This window comes from Oncorhynchus keta, chromosome 23, assembly GCF_023373465.1.
Source record: "Oncorhynchus keta strain PuntledgeMale-10-30-2019 chromosome 23, Oket_V2, whole genome shotgun sequence".
Classification (NCBI taxonomy): domain Eukaryota; kingdom Metazoa; phylum Chordata; class Actinopteri; order Salmoniformes; family Salmonidae; genus Oncorhynchus; species Oncorhynchus keta.
Window position 1 is genome coordinate 9,543,974 of NC_068443.1, and position 7,500 is coordinate 9,551,473.

The 7,500-nt window shown below is 39.4% G+C and overlaps 1 protein-coding gene and 1 long non-coding RNA gene across 12 annotated transcripts in view; one reads left to right on the forward strand and one right to left on the reverse strand.

Annotated features, from left to right (window-relative positions):
• LOC127910955 (uncharacterized) overlaps positions 1 to 396 on the reverse strand; it is a 1,214-nt gene extending 818 nt beyond the window's left edge. For 7 of the 10 annotated variants that reach the window (XR_008077000.1, XR_008076995.1, XR_008076998.1 and 4 more), the window contains exons 1-2: positions 268 to 338; positions 77 to 177 (exon numbers count right to left, since the gene is read on the reverse strand). This is a non-coding gene — a long non-coding RNA (uncharacterized LOC127910955). The other 3 variants (XR_008076999.1, XR_008076992.1, XR_008076997.1) reach the window with 1 other exon arrangement.
• LOC118377070 (zinc finger E-box-binding homeobox 1-like) overlaps positions 1 to 7,500 on the forward strand; it is a 138,071-nt gene that overhangs the window by 18,402 nt on the left and 112,169 nt on the right. The gene's annotated exons all lie outside the window — the stretch shown is intronic.

Here is a 7,500-nt window from a genome sequence, read left to right on the forward strand (position 1 = left end):
ATGTGATAGTGTCTGGGTAGTGGGTACAGAGCTAACCCTAACCTGATGTGATAGTGTCTGGGTAGTGGGTACAGACCTAACCCTAACCTGATGTGATAGTGTCTGGGTAGTGGGTACAGAGCTAACCCTAACCTGATGTGATAGTGCCTGGGTAGTGGGTACAGAGCTAACCCTAACCTGATGTGATAGTGCCTGGGTAGTGGGTACAGACCTAACCCTAACCTGATGTGATAGTGTCTGGGTAGTGGGTACAGAGCTAACCCTAACCTGATGTGATAGTGCCTGGGTAGTGGGTACAGAGCTAACCCTAACCTGATGTGATAGTGCCTGGGTAGTGGGTACAGAGCTAACCCTAACCTGATGTGATAGTGTCTGGGTAGTGGGTACAGAGCTAACCCTAACCTGATGTGATAGTGCCTGGGTAGTGGGTACAGAGATTTCCCATGAATATCTGTCTCTCAGTCACCACACAATAGTTTCAGTTTCAAGTTTCACGTTTTAATGTCACATATACAAGTACAGTGAAATGCCTCTCTTGCCAACTCAAAACCCTACATTGTAATATAATACCAAAATAGCAAGGTACAACAACAAAAAGTAGAGAAGAAAAAAAAAATTAAAAAATAATAAGAACCCGATAAAGTGAGTTAGAATACTATATAGAGGGTCAGTTCCAGTAGCATATTATATAGAGGGTCAGTTCCAGTAGCATACTATATAGAGGGTCAGTTCCAGTAGCATATTATATAGAGGGTCAGTTCCAGTAGCATACTATATAGAGGGTCAGTTCCAGTAGCATATTATATAGAGGGTCAGTTCCAGTAGCATATTATATAGAGGGTCAGTTCCAGTAGCATATTATATAGAGGGTCAGTTCCAGTAGCATATTATATAGAGGGTCAGTTCCAGTAGCATATTATATAGAGGGTCAGTTCCAGTAGCATATTATATAGAGGGTCAGTTCCAGTAGCATATTATATAGAGGGTCAGTTCCAGTAGCATATTATATAGAGGGTCAGTTCCAGTAGCATATTATATAGAGGGTCAGTTCCAGTAGCATATTATATAGAGGGTCAGTTCCAGTAGCATATTATATAGAGGGTCAGTTCCAGTAGCATATTATATAGAGGGTCAGTTCCAGTAGCATATTATATAGAGGGTCAGTTCCAGTAGCATATTATATAGAGGGTCAGTTCCAGTAGCATATTATATAGAGGGTCAGTTCCAGTAGCATATTATATAGAGGGTCAGTTCCAGTAGCATATTATATAGAGGGTCAGTTCCAGTAGCATATTATATAGAGGGTCAGTTCCAGTAGCATATTATATAGAGGGTCAGTTCCAGTAGCATATTATATAGAGGGTCAGTTCCAGTAGCATATTATATAGAGGGTCAGTTCCAGTAGCATATTATATAGAGGGTCAGTTCCAGTAGCATATTATATAGAGGGTCAGTTCCAGTAGTTCCAGTAGCATATTATATAGAGGGTCAGTTCCAGTAGCATATTATATAGAGGGTCAGTTCCAGTAGCATATTATATAGAGGGTCAGTTCCAGTAGCATATTATATAGAGGGTCAGTTCCAGTAGCATATTATATAGAGGGTCAGTTCCAGTAGCATATTATATAGAGGGTCAGTTCCAGTAGCATATTATATAGAGGGTCAGTTCCAGTAGCATATTATATAGAGGGTCAGTTCCAGTAGCATATTATATAGAGGGTCAGTTCCAGTAGCATATTATATAGAGGGTCAGTTCCAGTAGCATATTATATAGAGGGTCAGTTCCAGTAGCATATTATATAGAGGGTCAGTTCCAGTAGCATCCAGGGTCAGTTAGTAGCATATTATATAGAGGGCAGTAGCATATTATATAGAGGGTCAGTTCCAGCATATTATAGAGGGTCATATTATATAGAGGGTCAGTTCCAGTAGCATATTATATAGAGGGTCAGTTCCAGTAGCATATTATATAGAGGGTCAGTTCCAGTAGCATATTATATAGAGGGTCAGTTCCAGTAGCATATTATATAGAGGGTCAGTTCCAGTAGCATATTATATAGAGGGTCAGTTCCAGTAGCATATTATATAGAGGGTCAGTTCCAGTAGCATATTATATAGAGGGTCAGTTCCAGTAGCATATTATATAGAGGGTCAGTTCCAGTAGCATATTATATAGAGGGTCAGTTCCAGTAGCATATTATATAGAGGGTCAGTTCCAGTAGCATATTATATAGAGGGTCAGTTCCAGTAGCATATTATATAGAGGGTCAGTTCCAGTAGCATATTATATAGAGGGTCAGTTCCAGTAGCATATTATATAGAGGGTCAGTTCCAGTAGCATATTATATAGAGGGTCAGTTCCAGTAGCATATTATATAGAGGGTCAGTTCCAGTAGCATATTATATAGAGGGTCAGTTCCAGTAGCATATTATATAGAGGGTCAGTTCCAGTAGCATATTATATAGAGGGTCAGTTCCAGTAGCATATTATATAGAGGGTCAGTTCCAGTAGCATATTATATAGAGGGTCAGTTCCAGTAGCATATTATATAGAGGGTCAGTTCCAGTAGCATATTATATAGAGGGTCAGTTCCAGTAGCATATTATATAGAGGGTCAGTTCCAGTAGCATATTATATAGAGGGTCAGTTCCAGTAGCATATTATATAGAGGGTCAGTTCCAGTAGCATATTATATAGAGGGTCAGTTCCAGTAGCATATTATATAGAGGGTCAGTTCCAGTAGCATATTATATAGAGGGTCAGTTCCAGTAGCATATTATATAGAGGGTCAGTTCCAGTAGCATATTATATAGAGGGTCAGTTCCAGTAGCATATTATATAGAGGGTCAGTTCCAGTAGCATATTATATAGAGGGTCAGTTCCAGTAGCATATTATATAGAGGGTCAGTTCCAGTAGCATATTATATAGAGGGTCAGTTCCAGTAGCATATTATATAGAGGGTCAGTTCCAGTAGCATATTATATAGAGGGTCAGTTCCAGTAGCATATTATATAGAGGGTCAGTTCATATTATATAGAGGGTCAGTTCCAGTAGCATATTATATAGAGGGTCATATTATATAGAGGGTCAGTTCCAGTAGCATATTATATAGAGGGTCAGTTCCAGTAGCATATTATATAGAGGGTCAGTTCCAGTAGCATATTATATAGAGGGTCAGTTCCAGTAGCATATTATATAGAGGGTCAGTTCCAGTAGCATATTATATAGAGGGTCAGTTCCAGTAGCATATTATATAGAGGGTCAGTTCCAGTAGCATATTATATAGAGGGTCAGTTCCAGTAGCATATTATATAGAGGGTCAGTTCCAGTAGCATATTATATAGAGGGTCAGTTCCAGTAGCATATTATATAGAGGGTCAGTTCCAGTAGCATATTATATAGAGGGTCAGTTCCAGTAGCATATTATATAGAGGGTCAGTTCCAGTAGCATATTATATAGAGGGTCAGTTCCAGTAGCATATTATATAGAGGGTCAGTTCCAGTAGCATATTATATAGAGGGTCAGTTCCAGTAGCATATTATATAGAGGGTCAGTTCCAGTAGCATATTATATAGAGGGTCAGTTCCAGTAGCATATTATAGAGGGTCAGTTCCAGTTATATAGAGGGTCAGTTCCAGTAGCATATTATATAGAGGGTCAGTTCCAGTAGCATATTATATAGAGGGTCAGTTCCAGTAGCATATTATATAGAGGGTCAGTTCCAGTAGCATATTATATAGAGGGTCAGTTCCAGTAGCATATTATATAGAGGGTCAGTTCCAGTAGCATATTATATAGAGGGTCAGTTCCAGTAGCATATTATATAGAGGGTCAGTTCCAGTAGCATATTATATAGAGGGTCAGTTCCAGTAGCATATTATATAGAGGGTCAGTTCCAGTAGCATATTATATAGAGGGTCAGTTCCAGTAGCATATTATATAGAGGGTCAGTTCCAGTAGCATATTATATAGAGGGTCAGTTCCAGTAGCATATTATATAGAGGGTCAGTTCCAGTAGCATATTATATAGAGGGTCAGTTCCAGTAGCATATTATATAGAGGGTCAGTTCCAGTAGCATATTATATAGAGGGTCAGTTCCAGTAGCATATTATATAGAGGGTCAGTTCCAGTAGCATATTATATAGAGGGTCAGTTCCAGTAGCATATTATATAGAGGGTCAGTTCCAGTAGGGCATATTATATAGAGGGTCAGTTCCAGTAGCATATTATATAGAGGGTCAGTTCCAGTAGCATATTATATAGAGGGTCAGTTCCAGTAGCATATTATATAGAGGGTCAGTTCCAGTAGCATATTATATAGAGGGTCAGTTCCAGTAGCATATTATATAGAGGGTCAGTTCCAGTAGCATATTATATAGAGGGTCAGTTCCAGTAGCATATTATATAGAGGGTCAGTTCCAGTAGCATATTATATAGAGGGTCAGTTCCAGTAGCATATTATATAGAGGGTCAGTTCCAGTAGCATATTATATAGAGGGTCAGTTCCAGTAGCATATTATATAGAGGGTCAGTTCCAGTAGCATATTATATAGAGGGTCAGTTCCAGTAGCATATTATATAGAGGGTCAGTTCCAGTAGCATATTATATAGAGGGTCAGTTCCAGTAGCATATTATATAGAGGGTCAGTTCCAGTAGCATATTATATAGAGGGTCAGTTCCAGTAGCATATTATATAGAGGGTCAGTTCCAGTAGCATATTATATAGAGGGTCAGTTCCAGTAGCATATTATATAGAGGGTCAGTTCCAGTAGCATATTATATAGAGGGTCAGTTCCAGTAGCATATTATATAGAGGGTCAGTTCCAGTAGCATATTATATAGAGGGTCAGTTCCAGTAGCATATTATATAGAGGGTCAGTTCCAGTAGCATATTATATAGAGGGTCAGTTCCAGTAGCATATTATATAGAGGGTCAGTTCCAGTAGCATATTATATAGAGGGTCAGTTCCAGTAGCATATTATATAGAGGGTCAGTTCCAGTAGCATATTATATAGAGGGTCAGTTCCAGTAGCATATTATATAGAGGGTCAGTTCCAGTAGCATATTATATAGAGGGTCAGTTCCAGTAGCATATTATATAGAGGGTCAGTTCCAGTAGCATATTATATAGAGGGTCAGTTCCAGTAGCATATTATATAGAGGGTCAGTTCCAGTAGCATATTATATAGAGGGTCAGTTCCAGTAGCATATTATATAGAGGGTCAGTTCCAGTAGCATATTATATAGAGGGTCAGTTCCAGTAGCATATTATATAGAGGGTCAGTTCCAGTAGCATATTATATAGAGGGTCAGTTCCAGTAGCATATTATATAGAGGGTCAGTTCCAGTAGCATATTATATAGAGGGTCAGTTCCAGTAGCATATTATATAGAGGGTCAGTTCCAGTAGTAGCATATAGCATATATAGAGGGTCAGTTCCAGTAGCATATTATATAGAGGGTCAGTTCCAGTAGCATATTATATAGAGGGTCAGCATATTATATAGAGGGTCAGTTCCAGTACCATATTATATAGAGGGTCAGTTCCAGTAGCATATTATATAGAGGGTCAGTTCCAGTAGCATATTATATAGAGGGTCAGTTCCAGTAGCATATTATATAGAGGGTCAGTTCCAGTACCAATTATATAGAGGGTCAGTAGAGGGTCAGTTCCAGTAGCATATTATATAGAGGGTCAGTTCCAGTAGCATATTATATAGAGGGTCAGTTCCAGTAGCATATTATATAGAGGGTCAGTTCCAGTAGCATATTATATAGAGGGTCAGTTCCAGTAGCATATTATATAGAGGGTCAGTTCCAGTAGAATATTATATAGAGGGTCAGTACCAGTAGCATATTATATAGAGGGTCAGTTCCAGTAGCATATTATATAGAGGGTCAGTTCCAGTAGCATACTATATAGAGGGTCAGTTCCAGTAGCATATTATATAGAGGGTCAGTTCCAGTAGCATATTATATAGAGGGTCAGTTCCAGTAGCATATTATATAGAGGGTCAGTTCCAGTAGCATATTATATAGAGGGTCAGTTCCAGTAGCATATTATATAGAGGGTCAGTTCCAGTAGCATATTATATAGAGGGTCAGTTCCAGTAGCATACTATATAGAGGGTCAGTTCCAGTAGCATATTATATAGAGGGTCAGTTCCAGTAGCATATTATATAGAGGGTCAGTTCCAGTAGCATATTATATAGAGGGTCAGTAGGGGGAAGGAGACAGGGATACTGGAGTGATGGAGGTAGATATGTATAGGGGTATGGAGACAGGGATACTGGAGTGATAGAGGTAGATATGTATAGGGGGAAGGGGACAGGGATACTGGAGTGATGGAGGTAGATACAGTGCCTTGCAAAAGTATTCGCCCCCCTTGAACTTTGCGACCTTTTGCCACATTTCAGGCTTCAAATATAAAGATATAAAACTGTATTTTTTTGTGAAGAATCAACAACAAGTGGGACACAATCAGGAAGTGGAACGACATTTATTGGATATTTCAAACTTTTGGATATTTCAAAAACTGAAAAATTGGGCGTGCAAAATTATTCAGCCCCCTTAAGTTAATACTTTGTAGCGCCACCTTTTGCTGCGATTACAGCTGTAAGTCGCTTGGGGTATGTCTCTATCAGTTTTGCACATCGAGAGACTGACATTTTTTCCCATTCCTCCTTGCAAAACAGCTCGAGCTCAGTGAGGTTGGATGGAGAGCATTTGTGAACAGCAGTTTTCAGTTCTTTCCACAGATTCTCGATTGGATTCAGGTCTGGACTTTGACTTGGCCATTCTAACACCTGGATATGTTTATTTTTGAACCATTCCATTGTAGATTTTGCTTTATGTTTTGGATCATTGTCTTGTTGGAAGACAAATCTCCGTCCCAGTCTCAGGTCTTTTGCAGACTCCATCAGGTTTTCTTCCAGAATGGTCCTGTATTTGGCTCCATCCATCTTCCCATCAATTTGAACCATCTTCCCTGTCCCTGCTGAAGAAAAGCAGGCCCAAACCATGATGCTGCCACCACCATGTTTGACAGTGGGGATGCTGTGTTCAGGGTGATGAGCTGTGTTGCTTTTACGCCAAACATAAAGTTTTGCATTGTTGCCAAAAAATTTCAATTATGGTTTCATCTGACCAGAGCACCTTCTTCCACGTTTGGTGTGTCTCCCAGGTGGCTTGTGGCAAACTTTAAACGACACTTTTTATGGATATCTTTAAGAAATGGCTTTCTTCTTGCCACTCTTCCATAAAGGCCAGATTTGTGCAATATACGACTGATTGTTGTCCTATGGACAGTCTCCCACCTCAGCTGTAAATCTCTGCAGTTCATCCCGAGTGATCATGGGCCTCTTGGCTGCATCTCTGATCAGTCTTCTCCTTGTATGAGCTGAAAGTTTAGAGGGACGGCCAGGTCTTGGTAGTTTTGCAGTGGTCTGATACTCATTCCATTTCAATATTATCACTTGCACAGTGCTTCTTGGG